Source organism: Euprymna scolopes, chromosome 18 (genome assembly GCF_053919585.1).
Source record: "Euprymna scolopes isolate OS-2025 chromosome 18, ASM5391958v1, whole genome shotgun sequence".
NCBI lineage: Eukaryota > Metazoa > Mollusca > Cephalopoda > Sepiida > Sepiolidae > Euprymna > Euprymna scolopes.
The window spans coordinates 128059413-128078713 of NC_136499.1; the positions used below are offsets into that span (position 1 = coordinate 128059413).

The window sequence follows — 19301 nt, forward strand, 5'->3', positions numbered from 1 at the left end:
AATTGTAATAGTTAAAATTATGGCACGTCTTCGCTTACGGCCATATCACGTTGAAAACACCGGTTCTCGTCCGATCCCCGAAGTTAAGCAACGTAGAGCCTGGTCAGTACTTAGATGGGTGACCGCTTGGGAATACCAGGTGCTGTAAGCATTTCCCCTGAATTTTTGGAAAAACTCATAAAAATGCGTTCGATTTTAATGTAAAATATTAGATAAAAAAACAAAAAACAAAATATCATTACATTATCAGATTTGGTAAATAAATATTGAAATTGTAATAGTTAAAATTATGGCACGTCTTCGCTTACGGCCATATCACGTTGAAAACACCGGTTCTCGTCCGATCCCCGAAGTTAAGCAACGTAGAGTCTGGTCAGTACTTAGATGGGTGACCGCTTGGGAATACCAGGTGCTGTAAGCATTTCCCCTGAATTTTTGGAAAAACTGATAAAAATGCGTCCGATTTTAATGTAAAATATTAGGTAAAAAAAACAAATAAATTATCATTAAATTATCAGATTTGGTAAATAAATATTGAAATTGTAATAGTTAAAATTATGGCACGTCTTCGCTTACGGCCATATCACGTTGAAAACACCGGTTCTCGTCCGATCCCCGAAGTAAAGCAACGTAGAGCCTGGTCAGTACTTAGATGGGTGACCGCTTGGGAATACCAGGTGCTGTAAGCATTTCCCCTGAATTTTTGGAAAAACTCATAAAAATGCGTTCGATTTTAATGTAAAATATTAGGTAAAAAAAAACAAATAAAGTATCATTAAATTATCAGATTTGGTAAATAAATATTGAAATTGTAATAGTTAAAATTATGGCACTTCTTCGCTTACGGCCATATCACGTTGAAAACACCGGTTCTCGTCCGATCCCCGAAGTTAAGCAACGTAGAGCCTGGTCAGTATTTAGATGGGTGACCGCTTGGGAATACCAGGTGCTGTAAGCATTTCCCCTGAATTTTTGGAAAAACTCATAAAAATGCGTTCGATTTTAATGTAAAATATTAGATAAAAAAACAAAAAACAAAATATCATTACATTATCAGATTTGGTAAATAAATATTGAAATTGTAATAGTTAAAATTATGGCGCGTCTTCGCTTACGGCCATATCACGTTGAAAACACCGGTTCTCGTCCGATCCCCGAAGTTAAGCAACGTAGAGCCTGGTCAGTACTTAGATGGGTGGCCGCTTGGGAATACCAGGTGCTGTAAGCATTTCCCCTGAATTTTTGGAAAAACTCCTAAAAATGCGTTCGACTTTAATGTAAAATATTAGATAAAAAAAACAAATAAAGTATCATTAAATTATCAGATTTGGTAAATAAATATTGAAATTGTAATAGTTAAAATTATCGCACTTCTTCGCTTACGGCCATATCACGTTGGAAACACCGGTTCTCGTCCGATCCCCGAAGTTAAGCAACGTAGAATCTGGTCAGTACTTAGATGGGTGACCGCTTGGGAATACCAGGTGCTGTAAGCATTTCCCCTGAATTTTTGGAAAAACTCATAAAAATGCGTTCGATTTTAATGTAAAATATTAGGTAAAAAAAACAAAAAACACAATATCAGTACATTATCAGATTTGGTAAATAAATATTGAAATTGTAATAGTTAAAATTATGGCACGTCTTCGCTTACGGCCATATCACGTTTAAAACACCGGTTCTCGTCCGATCCCCGAAGTTAAGCAACGTAGAGCCTGGTCAGTACTTAGATGGGTGACCGCTTGGGAATACCAGGTGCTGTAAGCATTTCCCCTGAATTTTTGGAAAAACTCATAAAAATGCGTTCGATTTTAATGTAAAATATTAGATAAAAAAACAAAAAACAAAATATCATTACATTATCAGATTTGGTAAATAAATATTGAAATTGTAATAGTTAAAATTATGGCACGTCTTCGCTTACGGCCATATCACGTTGAAAACACCGGTTCTCGTCCGATCCCCGAAGTTAAGCAACGTAGAGTCTGGTCAGTACTTAGATGGGTGACCGCTTGGGAATACCAGGTGCTGTAAGCATTTCCCCTGAATTTTTGGAAAAACTGATAAAAATGCGTCCGATTTTAATGTAAAATATTAGGTAAAAAAAACAAACAAATTATCATTAAATTATCAGATTTGGTAAATAAATATTGAAATTGTAATAGTTAAAATTATGGCACGTCTTCGCTTACGGCCATATCACGTTGAAAACACCGGTTCTCGCCCGATCCCCGAAGTTAAGCAACGTAGAGCCTGGTCAGTACTTAGATGGGTGACTGCTTGGGAATACCAGGTGCTGTAAGCATTTCCCCTGAATTTTTGGAAAAACTCATAAAAATGCGTTCGATTTTAATGTAAAATATTAGATAAAAAAACAAAAAACAAAATATCATTACATTATCAGATTTGGTAAATAAATATTGAAATTGTAATAGTTAAAATTATGGCACGTCGTCGCTTACGGCCATGTCACGTTGAAAACACCGGTTCTCGTCCGATCCCCGAAGTTAAGCAACGTAGAGCCTGGTCAGTACTTAGATGGGTGACCGCTTGGGAATACCAGGTGCTGTAAGCATTTCCCCTGAATTTTTGGAAAAACTCATAAAAATGCGTTCGACTTTAATGTAAAATATTAGATAAAAAAACAACAAAAAAAATTTCATTGAATTATCAGATTTGGTAAATAAATATTGAAATTGTAATAGTTAAAATTATGGCACGTCTTCGCTTACGGCCATATCACGTATAAAACACCGGTTCTCGTCCGATCCCCGAAGTTAAGCAACGTAGAGCCCGGTCAGTACTTAGATGGGTGACCGCTTGGGAATACCAGGTGCTGTAAGCATTTCCCCTGAATTTTTGGAAAAACTCATAAAAATGCGTTCGATTTTAATGTAAAATATTAGATAAAAAAAAAACAAATAAAGTATCATTAAATTATCAGATTTGGTAAATAAATATTGAAATTGTAATAGTTAAAATTATTGCACTTCTTCGCTTACGGCCATATCACGTTGAAAACACCGGTTCTCGTCCGATCCCCGAAGTTAAGCAACGTAGAGCCTGGTCAGTACTTAGATGGGTGACCGCTTGGGAATACCAGGTGCTGTAAGCATTTCCCCTGAATTTTTGGAAAAACTCATAAAAATGCGTTCGATTTTAATGTAAAATATTAGGTAAAAAAAACAAAAAACACAATATCAGTACATTATCAGATTTGGTAAATAAATATTGAAATTGTAATAGTTAAAATTATGGCACGTCTTCGCTTACGGCCATATCACGTTGAAAACACCGGTTCTCGTCCGATCCCCGAAGTTAAGCAACGTAGAGCCTGGTCAGTACTTAGATGGGTGACCGCTTGGGAATACCAGGTGCTGTAAGCATTTCCCCTGAATTTTTGGAAAAACTCATAAAAATGCGTTCGATTTTAATGTAAAATATTAGATAAAAAAACAAAAAACAAAATATCATTACATTATCAGATTTGGTAAATAAATATTGAAATTGTAATAGTTAAAATTATGGCACGTCTTCGCTTACGGCCATGTCACGTTGAAAACACCGGTTCTCGTCCGATCCCCGAAGTTAAGCAACGTAGAGCCTGGTCAGTACTTAGATGGGTGACCGCTTGGGAATACCAGGTGCTGTAACCATTTCCCCTGAATTTTTGGAAAAACTCATAAAAATGCGTTCGATTTTAATGTAAAATATTAGATAAAAAAACAAAAAACAAAATATCATTACATTATCAGATTTGGTAAATAAATATTGAAATTGTAATAGTTAAAATTATGGCACGTCTTCGCTTACGGCCATATCACGTATAAAACACCGGTTCTCGTCCGATCCCCGAAGTTAAGCAACGTAGAGCCTGGTCAGTACTTAGATGGGTGACCGCTTGGGAATACCAGGTGCTGTAAGCATTTCCCCTGAATTTTTGGAAAAACTCATAAAAATGCGTTCGATTTTAATGTAAAATATTAGATAAAAAAAAACAAATAAAGTATCATTAAATTATCAGATTTGGTAAATAAATATTGAAATTGTAATAGTTAAAATTATTGCACTTCTTCGCTTACGGCCATATCACGTTGAAAACACCGGTTCTCGTCCGATCCCCGAAGTTAAGCAACGTAGAGCCTGGTCAGTACTTAGATGGGTGACCGCTTGGGAATACCAGGTGCTGTAAGCATTTCCCCTGAATTTTTGGAAAAACTCATAAAAATGCGTTCGATTTTAATGTAAAATATTAGGTAAAAAAAACAAAAAACACAATATCAGTACATTATCAGATTTGGTAAATAAATATTGAAATTGTAATAGTTAAAATTATGGCACGTCTTCGCTTACGGCCATATCACGTTGAAAACACCGGTTCTCGTCCGATCCCCGAAGTTAAGCAACGTAGAGCCTGGTCAGTACTTAGATGGGTGACCGCTTGGGAATACCAGGTGCTGTAAGCATTTCCCCTGAATTTTTGGAAAAACTCATAAAAATGCGTTCGATTTTAATGTAAAATATTAGATAAAAAAACAAAAAACAAAATATCATTACATTATCAGATTTGGTAAATAAATATTGAAATTGTAATAGTTAAAATTATGGCACGTCTTCGCTTACGGCCATATCACGTTGAAAACACCGGTTCTCGTCCGATCCCCGAAGTTAAGCAACGTAGAGTCTGGTCAGTACTTAGATGGGTGACCGCTTGGGAATACCAGGTGCTGTAAGCATTTCCCCTGAATTTTTGGAAAAACTGATAAAAATGCGTCCGATTTTAATGTAAAATATTAGGTAAAAAAAACAAATAAATTATCATTAAATTATCAGATTTGGTAAATAAATATTGAAATTGTAATAGTTAAAATTATGGCACGTCTTCGCTTACGGCCATATCACGTTGAAAACACCGGTTCTCGTCCGATCCCCGAAGTTAAGCAACGTAGAGCCTGGTCAGTACTTAGATGGGTGACCGCTTGGGAATACCAGGTGCTGTAAGCATTTCCCCTGAATTTTTGGAAAAACTCATAAAAATGCGTTCGATTTTAATGTAAAATATTAGATAAAAAAACAAAAAAAAAATTTCATTGAATTATCAGATTTGGTAAATAAATATTGAAATTGTAATAGTTAAAATTATGGCACGTCTTCGCTTACGGCCATATCACGTATAAAACACCGGTTCTCGTCCGATCCCCGAAGTTAAGCAACGTAGTCCGGTCAGTACTTAGATGGGTGACCGCTTGCGAATACCAGGTGCTGTAAGCATTTCCCCTTAATTTTTGGAAAAACTCATAAAAATGCGTTCGATTTTAATGTAAAATATTAGATAAAAAAAAACAAATAAAGTATCATTAAATTATCAGATTTGGTAAATAAATATTGAAATTGTAATAGTTAAAATTATTGCACTTCTTCGCTTACGGCCATATCACGTTGAAAACACCGGTTCTCGTCCGATCCCCGAAGTTAAGCAACGTAGAGCCTGGTCAGTACTTAGATGGGTGACCGCTTGGGAATACCAGGTGCTGTAAGCATTTCCCCTGAATTTTTGGAAAAACTCATAAAAATGCGTTCGATTTTAATGTAAAATATTAGGTAAAAAAAACAAAAAACACAATATCAGTACATTATAAGATTTGGTAAATAAATATTGAAATTGTAATAGTTAAAATTATGGCACGTCTTCGCTTACGGCCATATCACGTTGAAAACACCGGTTCTCGTCCGATCCCCGAAGTTAAGCAACGTAGAGCCTGGTCAGTACTTAGATGGGTGACCGCTTGGGAATACCAGGTGCTGTAAGCATTTCCCCTGAATTTTTGGAAAAACTCATAAAAATGCGTTCGATTTTAATGTAAAATATTAGATAAAAAAACAAAAAACAAAATATCATTACATTATCAGATTTGGTAAATAAATATTGAAATTGTAATAGTTAAAATTATGGCACGTCTTCGCTTACGGCCATATCACGTTGAAAACACCGGTTCTCGTCCGATCCCCGAAGTTAAGCAACGTAGAGTCTGGTCAGTACTTAGATGGGTGACCGCTTGGGAATACCAGGTGCTGTAAGCATTTCCCCTGAATTTTTGGAAAAACTGATAAAAATGCGTCCGATTTTAATGTAAAATATTAGGTAAAAAAAACAAATAAATTATCATTAAATTATCAGATTTGGTAAATAAATATTGAAATTGTAATAGTTAAAATTATGGCACGTCTTCGCTTACGGCCATATCACGTTGAAAACACCGGTTCTCGTCCGATCCCCGAAGTTAAGCAACGTAGAGCCTGGTCAGTACTTAGATGGGTGACCGCTTGGGAATACCAGGTGCTGTAAGCATTTCCCCTGAATTTTTGGAAAAACTCATAAAAATGCGTTCGATTTTAATGTAAAATATTAGATAAAAAAACAAAAAACAAAATATCATTACATTATCAGATTTGGTAAATAAATATTGAAATTGTAATAGTTAAAATTATGGCACGTCGTCGCTTACGGCCATGTCACGTTGAAAACACCGGTTCTCGTCCGATCCCCGAAGTTAAGCAACGTAGAGCCTGGTCAGTACTTAGATGGGTGACCGCTTGCGAATACCAGGTGCTGTAAGCATTTCCCCTGAATTTTTGGAAAAACTCATAAAAATGCGTTCGATTTTAATGTAAAATATTAGAAAAAAAACAAAAAAAAAATTTCATTGAATTATCAGATTTGGTAAATAAATATTGAAATTGTAATAGTTAAAATTATGGCACGTCTTCGCTTACGGCCATATCACGTATAAAACACCGGTTCTCGTCCGATCCCCGAAGTTAAGCAACGTAGAGCCCGGTCAGTACTTAGATGGGTGACCGCTTGGGAATACAAGGTGCTGTAAGCATTTCCCCTGAATTTTTGGAAAAACTCATAAAAATGCGTTCGATTTTAATGTAAAATATTAGATAAAAAAAAACAAATAAAGTATCATTAAATTATCAGATTTGTTAAATAAATATTGAAATTGTAATAGTTAAAATTATCGCACTTCTTCGCTTACGGCCATATCACGTTGAAAACACCGGTTCTCGTCCGATCCCCGAAGTTAAGCAACGTAGAGCCTGGTCAGTACTTAGATAGGTTACCGCTTGGGAATACCAGGTGCTGTAAGCATTTCCCCTGAATTTTTGGAAAAACTCATAAAAATGCGTTCGATTTTAATGTAAAATATTAGGTAAAAAAAACAAAAAACACAATATCAGTACATTATCAGATTTGGTAAATAAATATTGAAATTGTAATAGTTAAAATTATGGCACGTCTTCGCTTACGGCCATATCACGTTGAAAACACCGGTTCTCGTCCGATCCCCGAAGTTAAGCAACGTAGAGCCTGGTCAGTACTTAGATGGGTGGCCGCTTGGGAATACCAGGTGCTGTAAGCATTTCCCCTGCATTTTTGGAAAAACTCATAAAAATGCGTTCGATTTTAATGTAAAATATTAGATAAAAAAACAAAAAACAAAATATCATTACATAATCAGATTTGGTAAATAAATATTGAAATTGTAATAGTTAAAATTATGGCACGTCTTGGCTTACGGCCATATCACGTTGAAAACACCGGTTCTCGTCCGATCCCCGAAGTTAAGCAACGTAGAGCCTGGTCAGTACTTAGATGGGTGACCGCTTGGGAATACCAGGTGCTGTAAGCATTTCCCCTGAATTTTTGGAAAAACTCATAAAAATGCGTTCGATTTTAATGTAAAATATTAGATAAAAAAACAAAAAACAAAATATCATTACATTATCAGATTTGGTAAATAAATATTAAAATTGTAATAGTTAAACTTATGGCACGTCGTCGCTTACGGCCATGTCACGTTGAAAACACCGGTTCTCGTCCGATCCCCGAAGTTAAGCAACGTAGAGCCTGTTCAGTACTTAGATGGGTGGCCGCTTGGGAATACCAGGTGCTGTAAGCATTTCCCCTGAATTTTTGGAAAAACTCATAAAAATGCGTTCGACTTTAATGTAAAATATTAGATAAAAAAAACAAATAAAGTATCATTAAATTATCAGATTTGGTAAATAAATATTGAAATTGTAATAGTTTAAATTATCGCACTTCTTCGCTTACGGCCATATCACGTTGGAAACACCGGTTCTCGTCCGATCCTCGAAGTTAAGCAACGTAGAGCCTGGTCAGTACTTAGATGGGTGACCGCTTGGGAATACCAGGTGCTGTAAGCATTTCCCCTGAATTTTTGGAAAAACTCATAAAAATGCGTTCGATTTTAATGTAAAATATTAGGTAAAAAAAACAAAAAACACAATATCAGTACATTATCAGATTTGGTAAATAAATATTGAAATTGTAATAGTTAAAATTATGGCACGTCTTCGCTTACGGCCATATCACGTTGAAAACACCGGTTCTCGTCCGATCCCCGAAGTTAAGCAACGTAGAGCCTGGTCAGTACTTAGATGGGTGACCGCTTGGGAATACCAGGTGCTGTAAGCATTTCCCCTGAATTTTTGGAAAAACTCATAAAAATGCGTTCGATTTTAATGTAAAATATTAGATAAAAAAACAAAAAACAAAATATCATTACATTATCAGATTTGGTAAATAAATATTGAAATTGTAATAGTTAAAATTATGGCACGTCTTCGCTTACGGCCATATCACGTTGAAAACACCGGTTCTCGTCCGATCCCCGAAGTTAAGCAACGTAGAGCCTGGTCAGTAGTTAGATGGGTGACCGCTTGGGAATACCAGGTGCTGTAAGCATTTCCCCTGAATTTTTGGAAAAACTCATAAAAATGCGTTCGATTTTAATGTAAAATATTAGATAAAAAAAACAAATAAAGTATCATTAAATTATCAGATTTGGTAAATAAATATTGAAATTGTAATAGTTAACATTATCGCACTTCTTCGCTTACGGCCATATCACGTTGAAAACACCGGTTCTCGTCCGATCCCCGAAGTTAAGCAACGTAGAGCCTGGTCAGTACTTAGATGGGTGACCGCTTGGGAATACCAGATGCTGTAAGCATTTCCCCTGAATTTTTGGAAAAACTCATAAAAATGCGTTCGATTTTAATGTAAAATATTAGGTAAAAAAAACAAATAAAGTATCATTAAATTATCAGATTTGGTAAATAAATATTGAAATTGTAATAGTTAAAATTATGGCACTTCTTCGCTTACGGCCATATCACGTTGAAAACACCGGTTCTCGTCCGATCCCCGAAGTTAAGCAACGTAGAGCCTGGTCAGTACTTAGATGGGTGACCGCTTGGGAATACCAGGTGCTGTAAGCATTTCCCCTGAATTTTTGGAAAAACTCATAAAAATGCGTTCGATTTTAATGTAAAATATTAGATAAAAAAACAAAAAACAAAATATCATTACATTATCAGATTTGGTAAATAAATATTGAAATTGTAATAGTTAAAATTATGGCGCGTCTTCGCTTACGGCCATATCACGTTGAAAACACCAGTTCTCGTCCGATCCCCGAAGTTAAGCAACGTAGAGCCTGGTCAGTACTTAGATGGGTGGCCGCTTGGGAATACCAGGTGCTGTAAGCATTTCCCCTGAATTTTTGGAAAAACTCATAAAAATGCGTTCGATTTTAATGTAAAATATTAGATAAAAAAAAACAAATAAAGTATCATTAAATTATCAGATTTGTTAAATAAATATTGAAATTGTAATAGTTAAAATTATCGCACTTCTTCGCTTACGGCCATATCACGTTGAAAACACCGGTTCTCGTCCGATCCCCGAAGTTAAGCAACGTAGAGCCTGGTCAGTACTTAGATAGGTGACCGCTTGGGAATACCAGGTGCTGTAAGCATTTCCCCTGAATTTTTGGAAAAACTCATAAAAATGCGTTCGATTTTAATGTAAAATATTAGGTAAAAAAAACAAAAAACACAATATCAGTACATTATCAGATTTGGTAAATAAATATTGAAATTGTAATAGTTAAAATTATGGCACGTCTTCGCTTACGGCCATATCACGTTGAAAACACCGGTTCTCGTCCGATCCCCGAAGTTAAGCAACGTAGAGCCTGGTCAGTACTTAGATGGGTGACCGCTTGGGAATACCAGGTGCTGTAAGCATTTCCCCTGAATTTTTGGAAAAACTCATAAAAATGCGTTCGATTTTAATGTAAAATATTAGATAAAAAAACAAAAAACAAAATATCATTACATAATCAGATTTGGTAAATAAATATTGAAATTGTAATAGTTAAAATTATGGCACGTCTTGGCTTACGGCCATATCACGTTGAAAACACCGGTTCTCGTCCGATCCCCGAAGTTAAGCAACGTAGAGCCTGGTCAGTACTTAGATGGGTGACCGCTTGGGAATACCAGGTGCTGTAAGCATTTCCCCTGAATTTTTGGAAAAACTCATAAAAATGCGTTCGATTTTAATGTAAAATATTAGATAAAAAAAACAAAAAACAAAATATCATTACATTATCAGATTTGGTAAATAAATATTAAAATTGTAATAGTTAAAATTATGGCACGTCGTCGCTTACGGCCATGTCACGTTGAAAACACCGGTTCTCGTCCGATCCCCGAAGTTAAGCAACGTAGAGCCTGTTCAGTACTTAGATGGGTGGCCGCTTGGGAATACCAGGTGCTGTAAGCATTTCCCCTGAATTTTTGGAAAAACTCATAAAAATGCGTTCGACTTTAATGTAAAATATTAGATAAAAAAAACAAATAAAGTATCATTAAATTATCAGATTTGGTAAATAAATATTGAAATTGTAATAGTTTAAATTATCGCATTTCTTCGCTTACGGCCATATCACGTTGGAAACACCGGTTCTCGTCCGATCCCCGAAGTTAAGCAACGTAGAGCCTGGTCAGTACTTAGATGGGTGACCGCTTGGGAATACCAGGTGCTGTAAGCATTTCCCCTGAATTTTTGGAAAAACTCATAAAAATGCGTTCGATTTTAATGTAAAATATTAGGTAAAAAAAACAAAAAACACAATATCAGTACATTATCAGATTTGGTAAATAAATATTGAAATTGTAATAGTTAAAATTATGGCACGTCTTCGCTTACGGCCATATCACGTTGAAAACACCGGTTCTCGTCCGATCCCCGAAGTTAAGCAACGTAGAGCCTGGTCAGTACTTAGATGGGTGACCGCTTGGGAATACCAGGTGCTGTAAGCATTTCCCCTGAATTTTTGGAAAAACTCATAAAAATGCGTTCGATTTTAATGTAAAATATTAGATAAAAAAACAAAAAACAAAATATCATTACATTATCAGATTTGGTAAATAAATATTGAAATTGTAATAGTTAAAATTATGGCACGTCTTCGCTTACGGCCATATCACGTTGAAAACACCGGTTCTCGTCCGATCCCCGAAGTTAAGCAACGTAGAGCCTGGTCAGTACTTAGATGGGTGACCGCTTGGGAATACCAGGTGCTGTAAGCATTTCCCCTGAATTTTTGGAAAAACTCATAAAAATGCGTTCGATTTTAATGTAAAATATTAGATAAAAAAAAACAAATAAAGTATCATTACATTATCAGATTTGGTAAATAAATATTGAAATTGTAATAGTTAACATTATCGCACTTCTTCGCTTACGGCCATATCACGTTGAAAACACCGGTTCTCGTCCGATCCCCGAAGTTAAGCAACGTAGAGCCTGGTCAGTACTTAGATGGGTGACCGCTTGGGAATACCAGATGCTGTAAGCATTTCCCCTGAATTTTTGGAAAAACTCATAAAAATGCGTTCGATTTTAATGTAAAATATTAGGTAAAAAAAACAAATAAAGTATCATTAAATTATCAGATTTGGTAAATAAATATTGAAATTGTAATAGTTAAAATTATGGCACTTCTTCGCTTACGGCCATATCACGTTGAAAACACCGGTTCTCGTCCGATCCCCGAAGTCTAGCAACGTAGAGCCTGGTCAGTACTTAGATGGGTGACCGCTTGGGAATACCAGGTGCTGTAAGCATTTCCCCTGAATTTTTGGAAAAACTCATAAAAATGCGTTCGATTTTAATGTAAAATATTAGATAAAAAAACAAAAAACAAAATATCATTACATTATCAGATTTGGTAAATAAATATTGAAATTGTAATAGTTAAAATTATGGCGCGTCTTCGCTTACGGCCATATCACGTTGAAAACACCGGTTCTCGTCCGATCCCCGAAGTTAAGCAACGTAGAGCCTGGTCAGTACTTAGATGGGTGGCCGCTTGGGAATACCAGGTGCTGTAAGCATTTCCCCTGAATTTTTGGAAAAACTCATAAAAATGCGTTCGACTTTAATGTAAAATACTAGATAAAAAAAACAAATAAAGTATCATTAAATTATCAGATTTGGTAAATAAATATTGAAATTGTAATAGTTAAAATTATCGCACTTCTTCGCTTACGGCCATATCACGTTGGAAACACCGGTTCTCGTCCGATCCCCGAAGTTAAGCAACGTAGAGCCTGGTCAGTACTTAGATGGGTGACCGCTTGGGAATACCAGGTGCTGTAAGCATTTCCCCTGAATTTTTGGAAAAACTCATAAAAATGCGTTCGATTTTAATGTAAAATATTAGATAAAAAAACAAAAAACAAAATATCATTACATTATCAGATTTGGTAAATAAATATTGAAATTGTAATAGTTAAAATTATGGCACGTCTTCGCTTACGGCCATATCACGTTGAAAACACCGGTTCTCGTCCGATCCCCGAAGTTAAGCAACGTAGAGCCTGGTCAGTACTTAGATGGGTGACCGCTTGGGAATACCAGGTGCTGTAAGCATTTCCCCTGAATTTTTGGAAAAACTCATAAAAATGCGTTCGATTTTAATGTAAAATATTAGATAAAAAAACAAAAAACAAAATATCATTACATTATCAGATTTGGTAAATAAATATTGAAATTGTAATAGTTAAAATTATGGCAAATCGTCGCTTACGGCCATGTCACGTTGAAAACACCGGTTCTCGTCCGATCCCCGAAGTTAAGCAACGTAGAGCCTGTTCAGTACTTAGATGGGTGGCCGCTTGGGAATACCAGGTGCTGTAAGCATTTCCCCTGAATTTTTGGAAAAACTCATAAAAATGCGTTCGACTTTAATGTAAAATATTAGATAAAAAAAACAAATAAAGTATCATTAAATTATCAGATTTGGTAAATAAATATTGAAATTGTAATAGTTTAAATTATCGCACTTCTTCGCTTACGGCAAAATCACGTTGGAAACACCGGTTCTCGTCCGATCCCCGAAGTTAAGCAACGTAGAGCCTGGTCAGTACTTAGATGGGTGACCGCTTGGGAATACCAGGTGCTGTAAGCATTTCCCCTGAATTTTTGGAAAAACTCATAAAAATGCGTTCGATTTTAATGTAAAATATTAGGTAAAAAAAACAAAAAACACAATATCAGTACATTATCAGATTTGGTAAATAAATATTGAAATTGTAATAGTTAAAATTATGGCACGTCTTCGCTTACGGCCATATCACGTTGAAAACACCGGTTCTCGTCCGATCCCCGAAGTTAAGCAACGTAGAGCCTGGTCAGTACTTAGATGGGTGACCGCTTGGGAATACCAGGTGCTGTAAGCATTTCCCCTGAATTTTTGGAAAAACTCATAAAAATGCGTTCGATTTTAATGTAAAATATTAGATAAAAAAACAAAAAACAAAATATCATTACATTATCAGATTTGGTAAATAAATATTGAAATTGTAATAGTTAAAATTATGGCACGTCTTCGCTTACGGCCATATCACGTTGAAAACACCGGTTCTCGTCCGATCCCCGAAGTTAAGCAACGTAGAGCCTGGTCAGTACTTAGATGGGTGACCGCTTGGGAATACCAGGTGCTGTAAGCATTTCCCCTGAATTTTTGGAAAAACTCATAAAAATGCGTTCGATTTTAATGTAAAATATTAGATAAAAAAACAAAAAACAAAATATCATTACATTATCAGATTTGGTAAATAAATATTGAAATTGTAATAGTTAAAATTATGGAACGTCTTCGCTTACGGCCATATCACGTTGAAAACACCGGTTCTCGTCCGATCCCCGAAGTTAAGCAACGTAGAGCCTGGTCAGTACTTAGATGGGTGACCGCTTGGGAATACCAGGTGCTGTAAGCATTTCCCCTGAATTTTTGGAAAAACTCATAAAAATGCGTTCGATTTTAATGTAAAATATTAGATAAAAAAAACAAATAAAGTATCATTAAATTATCAGATTTGGTAAATAAATATTGAAATTGTAATAGTTAACATTATCGCACTTCTTCGCTTACGGCCATATCACGTTGAAAACACCGGTTCTCGTCCGATCCGCGAAGTGAAGCAACGTAGAGCCTGGTCAGTACTTAGATGGGTGACCGCTTGGGAATACCAGATGCTGTAAGCATTTCCCCTGAATTTTTGGAAAAACTCATAAAAATGCGTTCGATTTTAATGTAAAATATTAGGTAAAAAAAACAAATAAAGTATCATTAAATTATCAGATTTGGTAAATAAATATTGAAATTGTAATAGTTAAAATTATGGCACTTCTTCGCTTACGGCCATATCACGTTGAAAACACCGGTTCTCGTCCGATCCCCGAAGTTAAGCAACGTAGAGCCTGGTCAGTACTTAGATGGGTGACCGCTTGGGAATATCAGGTGCTGTAAGCATTTCCCCTGAATTTTTGGAAAAACTCATAAAAATGCGTTCGATTTTAATGTAAAATATTAGATAAAAAAACAAAAAACAAAATATCATTACATTATCAGATTTGGTAAATAAATATTGAAATTGTAATAGTTAAAATTATGGCGCGTCTTCGCTTACGGCCATATCACGTTGAAAACACCGGTTCTCGTCCGATCCCCGAAGTTAAGCAACGTAGAGCCTGGTCAGTACTTAGATGGGTGGCCGCTTGGGAATACCAGGTGCTGTAAGCATTTCCCCTGAATTTTTGGAAAAACTCATAAAAATGCGTTCGACTTTAATGTAAAATATTAGATAAAAAAAACAAATAAAGTATCATTAAATTATCAGATTTGGTAAATAAATATTGAAATTGTAATAGTTAAAATTATCGCACTTCTTCGCTTACGGCCATATCACGTTGGAAACACCGGTTCTCGTCCGATCCCCGAAGTTAAGCAACGTAGAGCCTGGTCAGTGCTTAGATGGGTGACCGCTTGGGAATACCAGGAGCTGTAAGCATTTCCCCTGAATTTTTGGAAAAACTCATAAAAATGCGTTCGATTTTAATGTAAAATATTAGATAAAAAAACAAAAAACAAAATATCATTACATTATCAGATTTGGTAAATAAATATTGAAATTGTAATAGTTAAAATTATGGCACGTCTTCGCTTACGGCCATATCACGTTGAAAACACCGGTTCTCGTCCGATCCCCGAAGTTAAGTAACGTAGAGCCTGGTCAGTACTTAGATGGGTGACTGCTTGGGAATACCAGGTGCTGTAAGCATTTCCCCTGAATTTTTGGAAAAACTCATAAAAATGCGTTCGATTTTAATGTAAAATATTAGATAAAAAAACAAAAAACAAAATATCATTACATTATCAGATTTGGTAAATAAATATTGAAATTGTAATAGTTAAAATTATGGCACGTCTTCGCTTACGGCCATATCACGTTGAAACCACCGGTTCTCGTCCGATCCCCGAAGTTAAGCAACGTAGAGCCTGGTCAGTACTTAGATGGGTGACCGCTTGGGAATACCAGGTGCTGTAAGCATTTCCCCTGAATTTTTGGAAAAACTCATAAAAATGCGTTCGATTTTAATGTAAAATATTAGATAAAAAAACAAAAAACAAATTATCATTACATTATCAGATTTGGTAAATAAATATTGAAATTGTAATAGTTAAAATTATGGCGCGTCTTCGCTTACGGCCATATCACGTTGAAAACACCGGTTCTCGTCCGATCCCCGAAGTTAAGCAACGTAGAGCCTGGTCAGTACTTAGATGGGTGACCGCTTGGGAATACCAGGTGCTGTAAGCATTTCCCCTGAATTTTTGGAAAAACTCATAAAAATGCGTTCGATTTTAATGTAAAATATTAGATAAAAAAACAAAAAAAAAATATCATTACATTATCAGATTTGGTAAATAAATATTGAAATTGTAATAGTTAAAATTATGGCGCGTCTTCGCTTACGGCCATATCACGTTGAAAACACCGGTTCTCGTCCGATCCCCGAAGTTAAGCAACGTAGAGCCTGGCCAGTACTTAGATGGGTGGCGTCTTGGGAATACCAGGTGCTGTAAGCATTTCCCCTGAATTTTTGGAAAAACTCATAAAAATGCGTTCGACTTTAATGTAAAATATTAGATAAAAAAACAAAAAAAAAATATCATTACATTATCACATTTGGTAAATAAATATTGAAATTGTAATAGTTAAAATTATCGCACTTCTTCGCTTACGGCCATATCACGTTGGAAAAACCGGATCTTGTCCGATCCCCGAAGTGAAGCAACGTAGAGCCTGGTCAGTACTTAGATGGGTGACCGCTTGGGAATACCAGGTGCTGTAAGCATTTCCCCTGAATTTTTGGAAAAACTCATAAAAATGCGTTCGATTTTAATGTAAAATATTAGATAAAAAAACAAAAAACAAAATATCATTACATTATCAGATTTGGTAAATAAATATTGAAATTGTAATAGTTAAAATTATGGCACGTCTTCGCTTACGGCCATATAACGTATAAAACACCGGTTCTCGTCCGATCCCCGAAGTTAAGCAACGTTGAGCCTGGTCAGTACTTAGATGGGTGACCGCTTGGGAATACCAGGTGCTGTAAGCATTTCCCCTGAATTTTTGGAAAAACTCATAAAAATGCGTTCGATTTTAATGTAAAATATTAGATAAAAAAACAAAAAACAAAATATCATTACATTATCAGATTTGGTAAATAAATATTGAAATTGTAATAGTTAAAATTATGGCACGTCTTCGCTTACGGCCATATCACGTTGAAACCACCGGTTCTCGTCCGATCCCCGAAGTTAAGCAACGTAGAGCCTGGTCAGTACTTAGATGGGTGACCGCTTGGGAATACCAGGTGCTGTAAGCATTTCCCCTGAATTTTTGGAAAAACTCATAAAAATGCGTTCGATTTTAATGTAAAATATTAGATAAAAAAACAAAAAACAAATTATCATTACATTATCAGATTTGGTAAATAAATATTGAAATTGTAATAGTTAAAATTATGGCGCGTCTTCGCTTACGGCCATATCACGTTGAAAACACCGGTTCTCGTCCGATCCCCGAAGTTAAGCAACGTAGAGCCTGGTCAGTACTTAGATGGGTGGCGACTTGGGAATACCAGGTGCTGTAAGCATTTTCCCTGAATTTTTGGAAAAACTCATAAAAATGCGTTCGATTTTAATGTAAAATATTAGATAAACAAAAACAAATAAAGTATCATTAAATTATCAGATTTGGTAAATAAATATTGAAATTGTAATAGTTAAAATCATCGCACTTCTTCGCTTACGGCCATATCACGTTGAAACCACAGGTTCTCGTCCGATCCCCGAAGTTAAGCAACGTAGAGCCTGGTCAGTACTTAGATGGGTGACCGCTTGGGAATACCAGGTGCTGTAAGCATTTCCCCTGAATTTTTGGAAAAACTCATAAAAATGCGTTCGATTTTAATGTAAAATATAAGATAAAAAAAAAACAAATAAATTATCATTAAATTATCAGATTTGGTAAATAAATATTGAAATTGTAATAGTTAAAATGATGGCACGTCTTCGCTTACGGCCATATCACGTTGAAAACACCGGTTCTCGTCCGATCCCCGAAGTTAAGCAACGTAGAGCCTGGTCAGTACTTAGATGGGTGACCGCTTGGGAATACCAGGTGCTGTAAGCATTTCCCCTGAATTTTTGGAAAAACTCATAAAAATGCGTTCGATTTTAATGTAAAATATTAGATAAAAAAACAAAAAACAAATTATCATTACATTATCAGATTTGGTAAATAAATATTGAAATTGTAATAGTTAAAATTATGGCGCGTCTTCGCTTACGGCCATATCACGTTGAAAACACCGGTTCTCGTCCGATCCCCGAAGTTAAGCAACGTAGAGCCTGGTCAGTACTTAGATGGGTGGCGACTTGGGAATACCAGGTGCTGTAAGCATTTCCCCTGAATTTTTGGAAAAACTCATAAAAATGCGTTCGATTTTAATGTAAAATATTAGATAAACAAAAACAAATAAAGTATCATTAAATTATCAGATTTGGTAAATAAATATTGAAATTGTAATAGCTAAAATTATGGCACTTCTTCGCTTACGGCCATATCACGTTGGAAACACCGGTTCTCGTCCGATCCCCGAAGTTAAGCAACGAAGAGCCTGGTCAGTACTTAGATGGGTGGCCGCTTGGGAATACCAGGTGCTGTAAGCATTTCACCTGAATTTTTGGAAAAACTCATAAAAATGCGTTCGATTTTAATGTAAAATATAAGATAAAAAAAAACAAATAAATTATCATTAAATTATCAGATTTGGTAAATAAATATTGAAATTGTAATAGTTAAAATGATGGCACGTCTTCGCTTACGGCCATATCACGTTGAAAACACCGGTTCTCGTCCGATCCCCGAAGTTAAGCAACGTAGAGCCTGGTCAGTACTTAGATGGGTGACCGCTTGGGAATATCAGGTGCTGTAAGCATTTCCCCTGAATTTTTGGAAAAACTCATAAAAATGCGTTCGATTTTAATGTAAAATATTAGATAAAAAAACAAAAAACAAAATATCATTACATTATCAGATTTGGTAAATAAATATTGAAATTGTAATAGTTAAAATTATGGCGCGTCTTCGCTTACGGCCATATCACGTTGAAAACACCGGTTCTCGTCCGATCCCCGAAGTTAAGCAACGTAGAGCCTGGTCAGTACTTAGATGGGTGGCGACTTGGGAATACCAGGTGCTGTAAGCATTTCCCCTGAATTTTTGGAAAAACTCATAAAAATGCGTTCGATTTTAATGTAAAATATTAGATAAACAAAAACAAATAAAGTATCATTAAATTATCAGATTTGGTAAATAAATATTGAAATTGTAATAGCTTAAATTATCGCACTTCTTCGCTTATGGCCATATCACGTTGGAAACACCGGTTCTCGTCCGATCCCCGAAGTTAAGCAACGTAGAGCCTGGTCAGTACTTAGATGGGTGACCGCTTGGGAATACCAGGTGCTGTAAGCATTTCCCCTGAAGTTTTG

At 35.7% G+C, this 19301-nt stretch overlaps 70 non-coding genes and 2 pseudogenes across 70 annotated transcripts; all 72 read left to right on the forward strand.

Moving 5' to 3' along the window:
- The first annotated feature begins 32 nt into the window (after positions 1-32).
- Positions 33-151, forward strand: LOC145299150 (5S ribosomal RNA). Its single transcript, XR_013871416.1, has one exon. It is a non-coding gene; the product is annotated as a 5S ribosomal RNA (ribosomal RNA).
- Positions 152-302: 151 nt separating this feature from the next.
- Positions 303-421, forward strand: LOC145299990 (5S ribosomal RNA). The gene has a single exon (XR_013872230.1). It is a non-coding gene; the product is annotated as a 5S ribosomal RNA (ribosomal RNA).
- Positions 422-570: 149 nt separating this feature from the next.
- LOC145299724 (5S ribosomal RNA) lies at positions 571-689 on the forward strand. Its single transcript, XR_013871972.1, has one exon. It is a non-coding gene; the product is annotated as a 5S ribosomal RNA (ribosomal RNA).
- Positions 690-839: 150 nt separating this feature from the next.
- LOC145299936 (5S ribosomal RNA) lies at positions 840-958 on the forward strand. The gene has a single exon (XR_013872178.1). It is a non-coding gene; the product is annotated as a 5S ribosomal RNA (ribosomal RNA).
- Positions 959-1109: 151 nt separating this feature from the next.
- LOC145299806 (5S ribosomal RNA) lies at positions 1110-1228 on the forward strand. The gene has a single exon (XR_013872050.1). It is a non-coding gene; the product is annotated as a 5S ribosomal RNA (ribosomal RNA).
- Positions 1229-1377: 149 nt separating this feature from the next.
- Positions 1378-1496, forward strand: LOC145300536 (5S ribosomal RNA). Its single transcript, XR_013872753.1, has one exon. It is a non-coding gene; the product is annotated as a 5S ribosomal RNA (ribosomal RNA).
- Positions 1497-1648: 152 nt separating this feature from the next.
- On the forward strand, positions 1649-1767 carry LOC145299578 (5S ribosomal RNA). The gene has a single exon (XR_013871830.1). It is a non-coding gene; the product is annotated as a 5S ribosomal RNA (ribosomal RNA).
- Positions 1768-1918: 151 nt separating this feature from the next.
- Positions 1919-2037, forward strand: LOC145299991 (5S ribosomal RNA). The gene has a single exon (XR_013872231.1). It is a non-coding gene; the product is annotated as a 5S ribosomal RNA (ribosomal RNA).
- Positions 2038-2186: 149 nt separating this feature from the next.
- Positions 2187-2305, forward strand: LOC145300771 (5S ribosomal RNA). The gene has a single exon (XR_013872982.1). It is a non-coding gene; the product is annotated as a 5S ribosomal RNA (ribosomal RNA).
- Positions 2306-2456: 151 nt separating this feature from the next.
- LOC145299716 (5S ribosomal RNA) lies at positions 2457-2575 on the forward strand. The gene has a single exon (XR_013871964.1). It is a non-coding gene; the product is annotated as a 5S ribosomal RNA (ribosomal RNA).
- Positions 2576-2726: 151 nt separating this feature from the next.
- LOC145300704 (5S ribosomal RNA) lies at positions 2727-2845 on the forward strand. The gene has a single exon (XR_013872916.1). It is a non-coding gene; the product is annotated as a 5S ribosomal RNA (ribosomal RNA).
- A 151-nt stretch (positions 2846-2996) lies between these two features.
- On the forward strand, positions 2997-3115 carry LOC145299151 (5S ribosomal RNA). The gene has a single exon (XR_013871417.1). It is a non-coding gene; the product is annotated as a 5S ribosomal RNA (ribosomal RNA).
- Positions 3116-3267: 152 nt separating this feature from the next.
- On the forward strand, positions 3268-3386 carry LOC145299152 (5S ribosomal RNA). Its single transcript, XR_013871418.1, has one exon. It is a non-coding gene; the product is annotated as a 5S ribosomal RNA (ribosomal RNA).
- Positions 3387-3537: 151 nt separating this feature from the next.
- On the forward strand, positions 3538-3656 carry LOC145300749 (5S ribosomal RNA). The gene has a single exon (XR_013872960.1). It is a non-coding gene; the product is annotated as a 5S ribosomal RNA (ribosomal RNA).
- A 151-nt stretch (positions 3657-3807) lies between these two features.
- LOC145300608 (5S ribosomal RNA) lies at positions 3808-3926 on the forward strand. The gene has a single exon (XR_013872822.1). It is a non-coding gene; the product is annotated as a 5S ribosomal RNA (ribosomal RNA).
- Positions 3927-4076: 150 nt separating this feature from the next.
- LOC145299153 (5S ribosomal RNA) lies at positions 4077-4195 on the forward strand. The gene has a single exon (XR_013871419.1). It is a non-coding gene; the product is annotated as a 5S ribosomal RNA (ribosomal RNA).
- Positions 4196-4347: 152 nt separating this feature from the next.
- Positions 4348-4466, forward strand: LOC145299154 (5S ribosomal RNA). The gene has a single exon (XR_013871420.1). It is a non-coding gene; the product is annotated as a 5S ribosomal RNA (ribosomal RNA).
- A 151-nt stretch (positions 4467-4617) lies between these two features.
- Positions 4618-4736, forward strand: LOC145299992 (5S ribosomal RNA). The gene has a single exon (XR_013872232.1). It is a non-coding gene; the product is annotated as a 5S ribosomal RNA (ribosomal RNA).
- Positions 4737-4885: 149 nt separating this feature from the next.
- On the forward strand, positions 4886-5004 carry LOC145299156 (5S ribosomal RNA). Its single transcript, XR_013871422.1, has one exon. It is a non-coding gene; the product is annotated as a 5S ribosomal RNA (ribosomal RNA).
- Positions 5005-5154: 150 nt separating this feature from the next.
- Positions 5155-5271, forward strand: LOC145301460 (5S ribosomal RNA; annotated as a pseudogene).
- Positions 5272-5421: 150 nt separating this feature from the next.
- LOC145299157 (5S ribosomal RNA) lies at positions 5422-5540 on the forward strand. Its single transcript, XR_013871423.1, has one exon. It is a non-coding gene; the product is annotated as a 5S ribosomal RNA (ribosomal RNA).
- Positions 5541-5692: 152 nt separating this feature from the next.
- Positions 5693-5811, forward strand: LOC145299158 (5S ribosomal RNA). The gene has a single exon (XR_013871424.1). It is a non-coding gene; the product is annotated as a 5S ribosomal RNA (ribosomal RNA).
- Positions 5812-5962: 151 nt separating this feature from the next.
- LOC145299993 (5S ribosomal RNA) lies at positions 5963-6081 on the forward strand. The gene has a single exon (XR_013872233.1). It is a non-coding gene; the product is annotated as a 5S ribosomal RNA (ribosomal RNA).
- Positions 6082-6230: 149 nt separating this feature from the next.
- Positions 6231-6349, forward strand: LOC145299159 (5S ribosomal RNA). The gene has a single exon (XR_013871425.1). It is a non-coding gene; the product is annotated as a 5S ribosomal RNA (ribosomal RNA).
- Positions 6350-6500: 151 nt separating this feature from the next.
- On the forward strand, positions 6501-6619 carry LOC145300357 (5S ribosomal RNA). Its single transcript, XR_013872583.1, has one exon. It is a non-coding gene; the product is annotated as a 5S ribosomal RNA (ribosomal RNA).
- Positions 6620-6768: 149 nt separating this feature from the next.
- LOC145301240 (5S ribosomal RNA) lies at positions 6769-6887 on the forward strand. The gene has a single exon (XR_013873441.1). It is a non-coding gene; the product is annotated as a 5S ribosomal RNA (ribosomal RNA).
- Positions 6888-7037: 150 nt separating this feature from the next.
- On the forward strand, positions 7038-7156 carry LOC145300655 (5S ribosomal RNA). The gene has a single exon (XR_013872869.1). It is a non-coding gene; the product is annotated as a 5S ribosomal RNA (ribosomal RNA).
- Positions 7157-7308: 152 nt separating this feature from the next.
- On the forward strand, positions 7309-7427 carry LOC145299807 (5S ribosomal RNA). Its single transcript, XR_013872051.1, has one exon. It is a non-coding gene; the product is annotated as a 5S ribosomal RNA (ribosomal RNA).
- A 151-nt stretch (positions 7428-7578) lies between these two features.
- On the forward strand, positions 7579-7697 carry LOC145299160 (5S ribosomal RNA). Its single transcript, XR_013871426.1, has one exon. It is a non-coding gene; the product is annotated as a 5S ribosomal RNA (ribosomal RNA).
- A 151-nt stretch (positions 7698-7848) lies between these two features.
- Positions 7849-7967, forward strand: LOC145300830 (5S ribosomal RNA). The gene has a single exon (XR_013873041.1). It is a non-coding gene; the product is annotated as a 5S ribosomal RNA (ribosomal RNA).
- Positions 7968-8116: 149 nt separating this feature from the next.
- Positions 8117-8235, forward strand: LOC145300040 (5S ribosomal RNA). Its single transcript, XR_013872278.1, has one exon. It is a non-coding gene; the product is annotated as a 5S ribosomal RNA (ribosomal RNA).
- A 152-nt stretch (positions 8236-8387) lies between these two features.
- Positions 8388-8506, forward strand: LOC145299161 (5S ribosomal RNA). Its single transcript, XR_013871427.1, has one exon. It is a non-coding gene; the product is annotated as a 5S ribosomal RNA (ribosomal RNA).
- Positions 8507-8657: 151 nt separating this feature from the next.
- On the forward strand, positions 8658-8776 carry LOC145299934 (5S ribosomal RNA). The gene has a single exon (XR_013872176.1). It is a non-coding gene; the product is annotated as a 5S ribosomal RNA (ribosomal RNA).
- Positions 8777-8925: 149 nt separating this feature from the next.
- LOC145300390 (5S ribosomal RNA) lies at positions 8926-9044 on the forward strand. The gene has a single exon (XR_013872615.1). It is a non-coding gene; the product is annotated as a 5S ribosomal RNA (ribosomal RNA).
- A 149-nt stretch (positions 9045-9193) lies between these two features.
- Positions 9194-9312, forward strand: LOC145299162 (5S ribosomal RNA). The gene has a single exon (XR_013871428.1). It is a non-coding gene; the product is annotated as a 5S ribosomal RNA (ribosomal RNA).
- Positions 9313-9463: 151 nt separating this feature from the next.
- Positions 9464-9582, forward strand: LOC145300569 (5S ribosomal RNA). Its single transcript, XR_013872784.1, has one exon. It is a non-coding gene; the product is annotated as a 5S ribosomal RNA (ribosomal RNA).
- A 150-nt stretch (positions 9583-9732) lies between these two features.
- On the forward strand, positions 9733-9851 carry LOC145300190 (5S ribosomal RNA). The gene has a single exon (XR_013872424.1). It is a non-coding gene; the product is annotated as a 5S ribosomal RNA (ribosomal RNA).
- A 152-nt stretch (positions 9852-10003) lies between these two features.
- Positions 10004-10122, forward strand: LOC145299163 (5S ribosomal RNA). Its single transcript, XR_013871429.1, has one exon. It is a non-coding gene; the product is annotated as a 5S ribosomal RNA (ribosomal RNA).
- A 151-nt stretch (positions 10123-10273) lies between these two features.
- Positions 10274-10392, forward strand: LOC145299164 (5S ribosomal RNA). The gene has a single exon (XR_013871430.1). It is a non-coding gene; the product is annotated as a 5S ribosomal RNA (ribosomal RNA).
- A 152-nt stretch (positions 10393-10544) lies between these two features.
- On the forward strand, positions 10545-10663 carry LOC145300831 (5S ribosomal RNA). The gene has a single exon (XR_013873042.1). It is a non-coding gene; the product is annotated as a 5S ribosomal RNA (ribosomal RNA).
- A 149-nt stretch (positions 10664-10812) lies between these two features.
- Positions 10813-10931, forward strand: LOC145299380 (5S ribosomal RNA). Its single transcript, XR_013871638.1, has one exon. It is a non-coding gene; the product is annotated as a 5S ribosomal RNA (ribosomal RNA).
- A 152-nt stretch (positions 10932-11083) lies between these two features.
- On the forward strand, positions 11084-11202 carry LOC145299165 (5S ribosomal RNA). The gene has a single exon (XR_013871431.1). It is a non-coding gene; the product is annotated as a 5S ribosomal RNA (ribosomal RNA).
- Positions 11203-11353: 151 nt separating this feature from the next.
- Positions 11354-11472, forward strand: LOC145299167 (5S ribosomal RNA). Its single transcript, XR_013871433.1, has one exon. It is a non-coding gene; the product is annotated as a 5S ribosomal RNA (ribosomal RNA).
- A 150-nt stretch (positions 11473-11622) lies between these two features.
- LOC145300391 (5S ribosomal RNA) lies at positions 11623-11741 on the forward strand. Its single transcript, XR_013872616.1, has one exon. It is a non-coding gene; the product is annotated as a 5S ribosomal RNA (ribosomal RNA).
- A 149-nt stretch (positions 11742-11890) lies between these two features.
- On the forward strand, positions 11891-12009 carry LOC145300819 (5S ribosomal RNA). Its single transcript, XR_013873030.1, has one exon. It is a non-coding gene; the product is annotated as a 5S ribosomal RNA (ribosomal RNA).
- Positions 12010-12160: 151 nt separating this feature from the next.
- On the forward strand, positions 12161-12279 carry LOC145299808 (5S ribosomal RNA). Its single transcript, XR_013872052.1, has one exon. It is a non-coding gene; the product is annotated as a 5S ribosomal RNA (ribosomal RNA).
- A 149-nt stretch (positions 12280-12428) lies between these two features.
- Positions 12429-12547, forward strand: LOC145299381 (5S ribosomal RNA). The gene has a single exon (XR_013871639.1). It is a non-coding gene; the product is annotated as a 5S ribosomal RNA (ribosomal RNA).
- Positions 12548-12698: 151 nt separating this feature from the next.
- Positions 12699-12817, forward strand: LOC145299168 (5S ribosomal RNA). Its single transcript, XR_013871434.1, has one exon. It is a non-coding gene; the product is annotated as a 5S ribosomal RNA (ribosomal RNA).
- A 151-nt stretch (positions 12818-12968) lies between these two features.
- LOC145300832 (5S ribosomal RNA) lies at positions 12969-13087 on the forward strand. The gene has a single exon (XR_013873043.1). It is a non-coding gene; the product is annotated as a 5S ribosomal RNA (ribosomal RNA).
- Positions 13088-13236: 149 nt separating this feature from the next.
- On the forward strand, positions 13237-13355 carry LOC145300384 (5S ribosomal RNA). The gene has a single exon (XR_013872609.1). It is a non-coding gene; the product is annotated as a 5S ribosomal RNA (ribosomal RNA).
- A 152-nt stretch (positions 13356-13507) lies between these two features.
- LOC145299169 (5S ribosomal RNA) lies at positions 13508-13626 on the forward strand. The gene has a single exon (XR_013871435.1). It is a non-coding gene; the product is annotated as a 5S ribosomal RNA (ribosomal RNA).
- Positions 13627-13777: 151 nt separating this feature from the next.
- LOC145299170 (5S ribosomal RNA) lies at positions 13778-13896 on the forward strand. Its single transcript, XR_013871436.1, has one exon. It is a non-coding gene; the product is annotated as a 5S ribosomal RNA (ribosomal RNA).
- A 151-nt stretch (positions 13897-14047) lies between these two features.
- Positions 14048-14166, forward strand: LOC145299171 (5S ribosomal RNA). The gene has a single exon (XR_013871437.1). It is a non-coding gene; the product is annotated as a 5S ribosomal RNA (ribosomal RNA).
- A 149-nt stretch (positions 14167-14315) lies between these two features.
- LOC145301316 (5S ribosomal RNA) lies at positions 14316-14434 on the forward strand (annotated as a pseudogene).
- Positions 14435-14583: 149 nt separating this feature from the next.
- LOC145299526 (5S ribosomal RNA) lies at positions 14584-14702 on the forward strand. The gene has a single exon (XR_013871780.1). It is a non-coding gene; the product is annotated as a 5S ribosomal RNA (ribosomal RNA).
- A 151-nt stretch (positions 14703-14853) lies between these two features.
- LOC145299809 (5S ribosomal RNA) lies at positions 14854-14972 on the forward strand. The gene has a single exon (XR_013872053.1). It is a non-coding gene; the product is annotated as a 5S ribosomal RNA (ribosomal RNA).
- A 149-nt stretch (positions 14973-15121) lies between these two features.
- On the forward strand, positions 15122-15240 carry LOC145300835 (5S ribosomal RNA). Its single transcript, XR_013873046.1, has one exon. It is a non-coding gene; the product is annotated as a 5S ribosomal RNA (ribosomal RNA).
- A 151-nt stretch (positions 15241-15391) lies between these two features.
- On the forward strand, positions 15392-15510 carry LOC145300612 (5S ribosomal RNA). The gene has a single exon (XR_013872826.1). It is a non-coding gene; the product is annotated as a 5S ribosomal RNA (ribosomal RNA).
- A 151-nt stretch (positions 15511-15661) lies between these two features.
- On the forward strand, positions 15662-15780 carry LOC145299558 (5S ribosomal RNA). The gene has a single exon (XR_013871810.1). It is a non-coding gene; the product is annotated as a 5S ribosomal RNA (ribosomal RNA).
- Positions 15781-15931: 151 nt separating this feature from the next.
- On the forward strand, positions 15932-16050 carry LOC145299173 (5S ribosomal RNA). The gene has a single exon (XR_013871440.1). It is a non-coding gene; the product is annotated as a 5S ribosomal RNA (ribosomal RNA).
- Positions 16051-16200: 150 nt separating this feature from the next.
- LOC145300981 (5S ribosomal RNA) lies at positions 16201-16319 on the forward strand. The gene has a single exon (XR_013873186.1). It is a non-coding gene; the product is annotated as a 5S ribosomal RNA (ribosomal RNA).
- A 150-nt stretch (positions 16320-16469) lies between these two features.
- On the forward strand, positions 16470-16588 carry LOC145301088 (5S ribosomal RNA). The gene has a single exon (XR_013873289.1). It is a non-coding gene; the product is annotated as a 5S ribosomal RNA (ribosomal RNA).
- A 151-nt stretch (positions 16589-16739) lies between these two features.
- On the forward strand, positions 16740-16858 carry LOC145301204 (5S ribosomal RNA). Its single transcript, XR_013873405.1, has one exon. It is a non-coding gene; the product is annotated as a 5S ribosomal RNA (ribosomal RNA).
- A 151-nt stretch (positions 16859-17009) lies between these two features.
- On the forward strand, positions 17010-17128 carry LOC145299559 (5S ribosomal RNA). The gene has a single exon (XR_013871811.1). It is a non-coding gene; the product is annotated as a 5S ribosomal RNA (ribosomal RNA).
- Positions 17129-17279: 151 nt separating this feature from the next.
- LOC145300921 (5S ribosomal RNA) lies at positions 17280-17398 on the forward strand. Its single transcript, XR_013873128.1, has one exon. It is a non-coding gene; the product is annotated as a 5S ribosomal RNA (ribosomal RNA).
- Positions 17399-17548: 150 nt separating this feature from the next.
- On the forward strand, positions 17549-17667 carry LOC145300661 (5S ribosomal RNA). Its single transcript, XR_013872875.1, has one exon. It is a non-coding gene; the product is annotated as a 5S ribosomal RNA (ribosomal RNA).
- Positions 17668-17818: 151 nt separating this feature from the next.
- LOC145299174 (5S ribosomal RNA) lies at positions 17819-17937 on the forward strand. Its single transcript, XR_013871441.1, has one exon. It is a non-coding gene; the product is annotated as a 5S ribosomal RNA (ribosomal RNA).
- A 151-nt stretch (positions 17938-18088) lies between these two features.
- LOC145300923 (5S ribosomal RNA) lies at positions 18089-18207 on the forward strand. The gene has a single exon (XR_013873130.1). It is a non-coding gene; the product is annotated as a 5S ribosomal RNA (ribosomal RNA).
- A 150-nt stretch (positions 18208-18357) lies between these two features.
- On the forward strand, positions 18358-18476 carry LOC145300269 (5S ribosomal RNA). The gene has a single exon (XR_013872499.1). It is a non-coding gene; the product is annotated as a 5S ribosomal RNA (ribosomal RNA).
- Positions 18477-18626: 150 nt separating this feature from the next.
- Positions 18627-18745, forward strand: LOC145299528 (5S ribosomal RNA). The gene has a single exon (XR_013871781.1). It is a non-coding gene; the product is annotated as a 5S ribosomal RNA (ribosomal RNA).
- Positions 18746-18896: 151 nt separating this feature from the next.
- On the forward strand, positions 18897-19015 carry LOC145300924 (5S ribosomal RNA). Its single transcript, XR_013873131.1, has one exon. It is a non-coding gene; the product is annotated as a 5S ribosomal RNA (ribosomal RNA).
- Positions 19016-19165: 150 nt separating this feature from the next.
- LOC145299498 (5S ribosomal RNA) lies at positions 19166-19284 on the forward strand. The gene has a single exon (XR_013871753.1). It is a non-coding gene; the product is annotated as a 5S ribosomal RNA (ribosomal RNA).
- The last annotated feature ends 17 nt before the right edge of the window (positions 19285-19301 follow it).